Here is an 8,399-nt window from a genome sequence, read left to right as displayed (position 1 = left end):
CACCCATCCTGTGCCAGCGATGTTGCTGTGATGAAAGTTGACTCTTCCTTTTGCGAAAACGCAGGTTTCTAAAATTGGCTCGGACCAGCAGCTGTTTCCTTCCATATTGCCGACAATATGAAAAGATCTTGTATTATGTGTTTGAAATCACCAGACAGGGTGAGGGAAGCTGTCATCCTTCAGTACTAAAACCTTACATTTCACAGATCTCAAGGCCAACTTCACATTTATTATCTTACTTATTCTGTAAGATAATCTATTGTAAAGATGAAGGGGAGGTATTATTGCCCGATGTGAGTTTAAGAAGTTGATCCTCAGGTTAAGTGGCTTGTCTGAGGTTACATAGTTAGGAAATGGTGTTGCAGGGGGCAGAGGCTACATTTTCTGACTCATCAGCTATGCCACTCAGTCAATTTCTTTAGGAGAAACAGTTTATTCAGAGTGAAAACTCTCTGCCCCCCAATCAGAATATGCATTTGTTACAGGCAAGGGGCTGGGGAGTAGAATTGTGTCTAACCCAGAGATTGTCATAGGAACACTGTTAAACAAGGACAGATTGGTGATCACATCACTAATTTGTGATTAGAGGTATTAGGGAAACCCTGGGTTCGCAATGTTTCCCTTCCCTCTGCTCGAGATAGCTGAAATTCTACTCCTGCAGAATTCCTTCTTTGGAGATGAGACATCATACTATGAATTCATGTATCTGATCCTTTTCATTGTGCATATACCTGAGGGCAAGGAGGTTTATTTATTTATTTTTATTTTTTTTTATTTTTTTTTTTGCGGTACGCGGGCCTCTCACTGTTGTGGCCTCTCCCGTTGTTTTGACCAGGAGAAGACAGAAGGAGATTCTGAGCATGAAGCAGCCAAGGGCACACGCCTTGTGGGGCAGAGAGAGCAGTGTGAGAGCATTGGGCATGGTCTCCTTGCAGGGAGCTTAAGAGAAAGATTGCAGGATGGCACTTTAGCGTTTTTCTAGGGTCTGTCCTCTGTCCACAAGTTCTCTAAATAATGAGAGGGGAGCAAAGAAGGGTACTCCAAACCCTGGCACTGTGGCATTTATTTTCCCCCATCAGCACCAAATAGTTTTATAAGATTTCAATGCTCAACTGAAATACACACAAAAAAATAGCCTTTCACTTTTGAAGCTCATAGTTATACAGTAGTATAACTGTATTATAGTTATTTCGTGTAGGCACAGTGGTTCTTTTGTCTGAGTCTTAGGTATTAAAAAATGACCATAGGGGCTTCCCTAGTGGTGCAGTGGTTAAGAATCTGCCTGCCAATGCAGGGGACATGAGTTCGAGCCCTGGCCGGGGAAGATCCCACATGGCATGGAGCAACTAAGCCCGTGCACCACAACTACTGAGCCCGCGTGCCTTAGAGCCCGTGAGCCACAACTACTGAAGCCCATGTGCCTAGAGCCCGTGCTTCGCAACAAGAGAAGCCACCGCAATGAGAAGCCCGCGCACCACACCGAAGGGTAGCCCCCGCTTGCTGCAACTAGAGAAAGCCGCACACAGCAACGAAGAAACCAAGCAGCCAAAAACAAATAAATAAAATAAATAAATTTATTTTTTTTAAAAAAAGACCATAATACTCGTCTTCATGGGTCTTAAAAGAGAATCAGAATCGTGAAGAAGTAGAAAGGCAAGCCTGAGGTCACCAAGACCTCAGTGGGACAGGGAGCTTTCTGCTAACCAGTGCCCACCCAGCTCAGTCCGGTTACAGAAACTTTATTCCCGAGAGAGAGATGGGGATAGCCTAAAGTAAAGCAGGGGTGATGGGTGTAGATGGGAGGTACAGGGAAAGAATTCAAGATGCTTAGGAGGTAGAATGGACAGGATATTCAGTGACTTTATTTAAACTGTCCCTGTCAAGAGCACATACTGTATTAGAACGTGGATATAACCACATTCAATCACAAATTTGTAGATGGAGTGCTTAATGGTAACTTAACACTCAGCTTTATGGTTTGTTTTCTCTTGTGCAGTTGCTTCCTTCTTTGGGAGATGCTAACAAAATGTTCATGATTCTTCCAAGTGATCGGTTGTGTTTGAGTTTATACTTTTGAACTCAGGGCTCATTTTTGTGTTTGTTTGTAGTTAGGTTCACATAAATAAGCTGGTAGGTTCAAAATAGAAATATTTACAAAGACTCAATGTGGTGATTTGGGATGGCCATGAGCCTGTTGAAGAAGGCAAGATTTGAAACATAATAGTACTTCAATACCCTCACTTTGTAGAAACTAAACCACAATTAGGGTACATTTAATCTTCAGGGAGTTTATCTTATTTTTCATTCAGGGGTTGGCCTTAACAGTGCTTTAACAGTAGAATGAGAAATCCCACCACTCGGAATGTATGAGGCCTCCTGGTGATGGAGAAGAAAACCATCATTGCAGAACCAACTGCCATTTTAGAGCATTAGTTCTTCCCTTCAGTCCCTTAATGGTCCTCACTGGGTTGTTTGTTCATTGTGTTTTTCAGAATCCACAAAGGAAAGAAGTTTTATTTCAAGAATACCAACATTTCAGATGCTCACTCCTATCACTAAATGGGAAACCATGTGAGCAGAAAATGAACACAAAGATCAAGATGGCCCACACAGATGACTCTTCCTTCCCCACATGGAAGAAGGTGAATGGTTGACCATTCTCCACCTAATTCAGGCCCAACCTCTCAGAAGAAGTTGATTTGGCATTGAGTTCATGTGAATGATTCCCTGACTTCTCCATGTATATAGAGCACCTGCTCAAACTCTCTACTTGTTTGACTCATTTGTACCTCACACTGAACATGTCCCAAACTGAGCTCATCATTTACTTCCACAAACCGTTTCTCCTCTGGGGTTCTTGGTAAAGGCACCACTGCCTTGCTGTTTTGTTTTGTTTTGTTTTGTTTTTTAAGCCCAAATCTGATCATCATCCTGGACTTTTTCTTTCACTAACCACATCTAATCAGTCTTCCAACTCTCAAGGATATCAAAAATCCTTCCACTTTTCTCTGGACCCTGGCCCCCACCTCAGTCCAGACCGCCATCCATCCTCCCCTGAAATATTATGGCGCCTCCTAACGGGCTCCCCTGCAACCATGCTTGTCCCCCTCCAATCTGTTCTCTATTCTGGAAACCAAGAGACCTACTAACAAGTCATTTTTAATCATAGCTCTCCTCTATCCAAAGTCCAACACTGGCTTCCCACCACCCTTGGCATACAGTCTCTAATCTAGCAATCACCTACAATGCTGTGCATGATTACGGCCCTGGGCACTGGTCCAGCCCCATCTGGCTGCACCGTCTTCACTCTCTGGATGGAGCTGAGTCAGCTTTCTCTAGATTCTGGGAGCACACCGTGCCTTGTCTGCTATGGGGCCTTTGCAGGACATTTTCCTGGCTAGCTCTCTGTGCAGCCAACTCATTTCTCTTTCAGCTGTCAGTTTAAAGGACATTTCCTCAAGGAAGCCTCCCCTGATTTCCCAGCCAAGTCAGGTCTGCCCCTCTTTGCTCCAGCCTGTAGTTCTAGGTACCTCTTGGAAGTGGTCCTCATCACATTTGTAACCATTTGTTTCCTATCTGTCCTCTGTCTCTCCTATGAGGACAGGGCCTATGTTTCTATATCTGGCAAAATGCCCGATACATATTAGGTGTTCAAGAAACATTTGGGGACAAATTCATGGTCGAAATAATGAGTTGGCTCCTTGATTTCATATCTAGGCTGATTCATCTTATACTCTCCCATCCACTGCCACCCACATATTCTCTTGCCTATCTTCCCTTCCAAAATCAATAGACAGAGAAGTGGGGAAAATGCTCTCTTCACTCCTTTTACTTGTAACTTGACAATTTCCTTTGTTCTTACCACTGAATGGGGCTGTTGATGTAGTGGGAGAACCTGTTCCCTTACACATGGGTCTTCCTCTTACCCAAGACATCTGGCTTTATATAGCAGTATCAATAGATAGCAGAAATGTGGAAGACAACAGGTTGAGTCTCCTTCTCTCTTTGCAGTCAGTATCATGGAAAATTGAAGGTTATGAAAAGTTTTCAGTAGTATAGGAAAGTGCTATACATGTTAAAATATTTTCATTAGCAGTATAAGCTGAACTATATTTATACATGTATATGCATAGAGAAAAGATTAGGAAGATATCAGAGTGGGCATCTCTTATCTTTTCTATCAACCTAGCACGCTTCCTTTTGGAAACTACCCACCTTTTTCCTGAGAGCTTGGGTTGTAAATCATGGGACCCTGCACAGGACAAGTATGTCACAGCAGACATGTGACAAGCTTATGAGAGTAGGACTGGAGTGGGACCATCAGATTCCTTCTTCAAGATGGATGGAGCCAGTGAAAAACAGGATCTCTCCCTTTCCCTGGATTTACCAGTTCTGAGGAAAATATATGTCCGGATCGTGTCATCAAGAGGAGAAAACCTATCCAAGAAACAAGACAAGAACTGAGAGAGAGAGGGAGGCTTGATGTCAACATCTGACATTCTGTATGCTGCTGGGTGGGGCTGATAGCCTCCCTTTGCAAACTTCACTATTGTGCTATTTATTTCCAGGGCTTTGTTGCTCCTGTTGAAAATCGTGGGCTTTCATTTAATTTTTCCTTCATTGCTCATTGCTATTGATTTGCATAACATTCCATAATGTGCGTGTATGATAATACATCATCCCTGTATTGATGGGCATTTACTAGGTTTCCAGTTTTTTTTCCACTATGATCAATACCAGTTCTGCAAAAAAGCACTATTGTGTGTTGGTCCTTATATACTGGTTACTCTGTTTCTTTTAAAAAAATGATTCCCAAAAGTAAGGCTGCTGAGTTAAAGGGGACATAAATATATAATTATATTTTAATTAATTATTAATAATTAATTAAAACTATTATATATTTAAATCTGCATATATATCTGTATATATATATTAAGTAGATGTTGTCAGATGGCTTTCTAAAATAGCTGTACCAATTCACACTTTCACCATTAGTTATAACATTACCCTTCTTCCCCATAGCCCTGACAGCAATAAATGTTACCGGTCCTTTTAATTTCTGCCAATCTGATGGACATAAATTGATATCTCATTATTATTTCAATTCACATTTCCCCGACTTCTCATGAGGGTGCCCAATTTTCCCACAGTAGATGTTCACAGACTTCAATTTCTGCAGCTCTAATTGGTAAAAACACAATAACTCTTCAAGCACCCCCTGTTTTTGACATCCCCTTGTCAAGAGGAATCCCAACCCCATGAGCCCTCCACCCTAACCTTAACCCACTTTCTCTCTCCAGCACTCAATGTACACACTTCCTTGTCTCCCACCTTTGGTATCAGGCTGCCCATGATCAGAATTCTATGAGGGCAAAAGACAGTGTCCAATTCACAAGTGAAATGAAATCCCTCCATTTATATTCAGGTGTCTGTGCATCACTAAAAAGGAATCACCTTGAATACTGAAAATATTTGATCAACTAGGTATGGTTTGGAAACAGACCTAGGAAGGCATTCATCCGAACCATCTGACCCTCTACTCGCGCCCTCAATCTTAACATCCAGGTCACCTTTTTCCACTGCAACTTGAAAGTGGAGTCTATTTTGGTTGCCAGCAAAGCCCCAACTCCAGCTCGATGACCCTCTGGCTCTGAGAACGCCTCTCAGCTTCAAATGTTTCCTCCTCTTTCTAACATCTCCCCCTCCTCTCTCCACCCCGCCCTTCTCTCCCCAGCAGCCACCTGTGTTGGAGAATTCCACAGGAAAGGTGCAATCTGAGGTGCTCAAGGAGCAGAAGCCCAAGAAGCCTGGGAGTGGATTTTAAGAGGCTTCCTTGCAGGAGCCCAGAAGCGAGCATCCCGGATGGCAGCGAGCCTCAGACCTCGACGCAGGCACAGCATGGACCGTTACCCCAATCTGTGGGGAGGTAAAAAAAGGTTTCAGCTACCCTCTCCCTTCCTTTGCCCTTCTCTCTCCTCCTCCATAACCTGTAGAGTTTAATTAGCAAAGTCATGGAGAATCTTCTGAAATTTCTCTTAAAATGTTCCAAACTTATTGCCAACCTCCCTGGGTCAGGGTCTGCTTGCTTCATGCCTAGATATACACAAATAGTGAGCGCTAGGGCCCAGCACTGTGCTAAGCCCTTATAGACATTATCTCACTTGATTCTGAAAATAAGCCCAGTAAGGAGCTGTCATTAGTATTTCCATTCTACTTGGGAAAGCAGAGTTTTAAATGGCTTAGTAACTTGCCTAAGGTCACAGTTAGTAAGTGGTGCACACTGGATTTGAACTCGGTTTTTTTTTTCGCCACTAGGGCCCATTCTCATCTCTTCTTTGGCCTTTCTTTCTTCTTGTTCTTTCTATAGATAATGAGCCATAAATTTCTCTCACAGACACCATTGCCTCTTGAACAGTAGCTCCCTGCTCAAGAATCCTTTCCAGCCTTTTGTCTCTGAAATCCTTCATCTCCATTGACTCAGCCAGATTCCCTTCACCAAATCAACTCTGTTCTCCTCTGCTCCACTCTCTCCAACCTGATCTGGCCCTCTGATTTCATCTCCTTTCATTCTCCCTCATTAAATGTGCTTCAGCCTCACAGCCCTTTCTGCCCCTACAACATGCTAAGCTCAGTGACTTTGCATTTGCTATTCCATCTGCTTAGGACACTCTTCCTTGAGCTTTGCATGACTTGTCTATTTTGTGTTATTCAGAGCTCAACTCAACTGTTATCTTGTAAAAGAGGTCATCCCTGAAGCCCACTTGTTACTATCACGCTGTCTTATCTTCTTTTCTTTGGAGCATTCATAAATAACTGGAACTGTTATTTTCCAGTTTCCAGAAAAACATGTTTTTCACACATGTTTATTGTCTATCTATCCCTACTCACCTGTAAACTCCATGAGAACAAATCTTTATCTGCAGGGTCACCACTGCTTCTTCTATAAATGCACTAAGCATGTAGTAAATGTTCAACAACTGTTTGTTGGTTGACTGATAACCAGAATACATCTTAGTGTCTTGATCATTCTAGCATCCCCACTGAAATAGTTTCATCCTCCCAAATCTACATCCACTATTTCTTTCACAATTCGAACAAAGCTCACTTATGCTATGAAGATCATCTTGATTAGTCCCTCCCAGTGATACCTGTTCAATGTCCCTTTTCTAAAAATCTACAGGAGGGCTTCCCTGGTGGCGCAGTGGGTGAGAGTCCGCCTGACGATGCAGGGCACACGGGTTCGTGCCCCGGTCCTGGAAGATCCCACATGCCGCGGAGCGGCTGGGCCCGTGAGCCATGGCCACTGAGCCTGCGCGTCCGGAGCCTGTGCTCCGCAACGGGAGAGGCCACAACAGTGAGAGGCCCGCGTACCGCAAAAAAAAAAAAAAAAAAAAAAAAAAAAACTACAGGAGGTCTGATTCCATGCTCACTGCTTTCTCATGTGTCACTTTTCAGATGCCATTCCGTATGTGCCATTGTTTGTCTTATACATCCTATTTCTTAGGGGTGCTCTTTCTCCAAATATTCCAAGAAGATGAGACATATTAGGTAGTTTAAAAGGAAAATAGAGGTTTGTAGTTATCAAAAGAGTTTATCCATAGCTTTGAATTCTCAAACCTGTGATGTGTTAGTTTTCTATACTACATGACAAATTCCCACCAATTTATTGTTTTAAAACAAAACATCTCTTATTAGGCTAACCTGGTTCTCAAAACCACTACTTTAATTCTGTATTTGATCTTTCATGGAATTGACATTTTCACATGATTTTCAGTTTTCTTTATCTAAACTGTCTTTTCTTAATCTTTATTCATTTCTTTCTGATGAAACTTTCATGTTTTTCTTATTGGTAGTTGTGAACTTTTATATATTGAAGATGCGTTATAACTTTTTGTCATAGTTCCTTTATCCCAGTTTTGTGGCTTGCCTTGATTTGCTTTATCCCTGTGCCTTAACCTCCATGAGAACTTGGGGCCTTGCTGTACAGACCGAGATGTCAAAGTGTGCGTGTCCTCCTTATAGCCATTGCTATGCTCCCTACACTTAGGGGACAACCCCCTCACTCCTTGTCAGACTTGTCCAGTGACGCCAGATTTCTTGTGCTGCCACCTATAATCTGAGGTTATGGCTTCTGCATATAGCAATAGCCTGTTGTGTCTACTTGCAGACCTAGCTTCCCTGGCAGCTGAGACTTGACTCTGCTTAGTTTTAGTTTCAGCTATTCTCAGTTAACCCCCTCAAGGCTGAGCTGAACATGTCAAAAATGTTAAAAGAGGGGAGCGGATAGTGACCCTTAATCTATCCCCAGCCAAAAATCTATGGCCAATCCTTTGATGAGCAGGGTTTGGTGGTCACAACTCATTACAGGTTGCTTTGAAATATATGTTTAGTTCAATTGT

This window comes from Globicephala melas, chromosome 1, assembly GCF_963455315.2.
Source record: "Globicephala melas chromosome 1, mGloMel1.2, whole genome shotgun sequence".
Taxonomy (NCBI): Eukaryota; Metazoa; Chordata; class Mammalia; order Artiodactyla; family Delphinidae; genus Globicephala; species Globicephala melas.
This window is presented reverse-complemented; position numbering follows the sequence as displayed.